Raw genomic sequence first — 1,795 nt, forward strand, 5'->3', positions numbered from 1 at the left:
ACTGATGGAAATGGGCCCACACAAGGACAGAGAAAAATTCTGACCAGGGTGGGAATTGAACCCACGACCTTCGGGTTAGATCACAACTGCTCTACTGACTGAGCTACAAGGTCGGACGAGAGCAGGCCATGAGAAAGGAAGGGTTAAGTTTTTACAAACGTTGACCGTGTAGCACTTATCTTTCAACAGGCTTAAGAAACACAACTTTCAAGTAGTTAGATTTCAACTGGTTAAGTTCCCAACATTAAGGCTTAGTTTACATGTCGCGCTATCGTCGAATTTAATTCAGATGAATTTAATTCCAGGTCCTACTTTAAATAATATATGCGACGATAAAGCGACGTCTAAGAGCAGTTCAATTCGTCTGTTAAATTAAATTCGTCTAACACGCTTTATCTGTTTTAAGAAGACGGATAAAATATCCCCCATTGAAGAGTAAAATCGTCTTACGTTAAATAGAGTAAAATACGATGGCTGGCCTGTTCAGGCCGGTTTGGGTGTAAAGCGTCATCAGTTATTTTCGTACATTATTAATTATGCCTCTGACCAGGTGCATTGCATTCCGGCTGAGAAATAAATTCGACCATAATTCGACCCATTAATTTCGACGCGTAAAACCACGGTACAACTAATGTCGACGGAAGGACGAATTTAATTGGAATTAAATTCGTCTGAGATAGCGCGACGTACAAACTAGGCCTAAATTGGTCTTTTTAAGCGGTAAGTTTGTGCGCGGTAAATTACTTTGAAATTTCCATGTTATTAAGCCATTGTTTAGGCTTTGTCAAATAAGCAATGATCTATCCAAATGAAATGTTTGCTCTGTAAAAATGGTCTATAGTAATTTTACTTCAGTTTCTATCACGTGAACTAAGTTAATCCTTACTGCACAATTACATCTGCAAAGAAAGGAATTGTTTCCCATTATAAGTGGAACACCCTCGCTACAAGAAGGCCTTTTAATATAAATAATCCTACAAGCTGCATCAAATTGAATGAGTCTTGAAAGGCGCTGAATAAGTAAATCCAGTGGATCACGAAAATTTCAAGAATGAAGTCAGGAAAGGTTGCTCTTCTCTTCATAACCGTTTTTGTCGTGTCTCTCGTGCACGAAGCTCATTGTATTAATTGGGAAGGCTATCGGTAAGACAATAATAACACTTGCTTAAAAGTTTTTTACTGTTGAAATTAGCTCAGTGCTGATCATGAAGGCCGTGTATTGAACCATGTTGAAGACTCTTTATTGCATGGACCTTTTAAGTTGTATGGGTCATTTTCAGAAAGTCTTCCATTTTGAATTGACCAAGTCTAAGTGCACTTCTTCGTCACCATAATTTCACCATAAGATAGACGGTCGGTGAACAGGGAACTTTGCTTGACTGTATGGACCAGTGTGAAAATAGCGTGTTTAAATGTGTTACGAACTTCCACGCCGTGAACGCAAAGTCATGAGATGTCCACCGGTTGAGCAAGTCAATTGGGTTGCGAGCTTTGTCAAAAGCGACAGTTTTTAGTATAATTTTGCATCAGACAGTGGTTCTAAACGTGTAAAATGTCCATCAGATTGAGCTGCAAAAGTAAAGGGCCATCGCTTTTTGTCTACATGCGACTTTAATAACGGCTATTGCAACAGCAGTAAAAATATAATTGTATGTTCAGCCGCCGATTTCAATGAATCATAGAGTTGATATATATGCTTGCTTTTGCAGAAAGCAGTGGTAGAGGAACGTCGCCGGAGTGTCTGCGCTGTGGCAAGGAACTTGGGCTGTGAATTGACCCACAAGAGGAACCAAGA

The sequence above is a fragment of the Montipora capricornis genome, chromosome 2 (assembly GCF_036669925.1).
Source record: "Montipora capricornis isolate CH-2021 chromosome 2, ASM3666992v2, whole genome shotgun sequence".
Lineage (NCBI taxonomy): Eukaryota > Metazoa > Cnidaria > Anthozoa > Scleractinia > Acroporidae > Montipora > Montipora capricornis.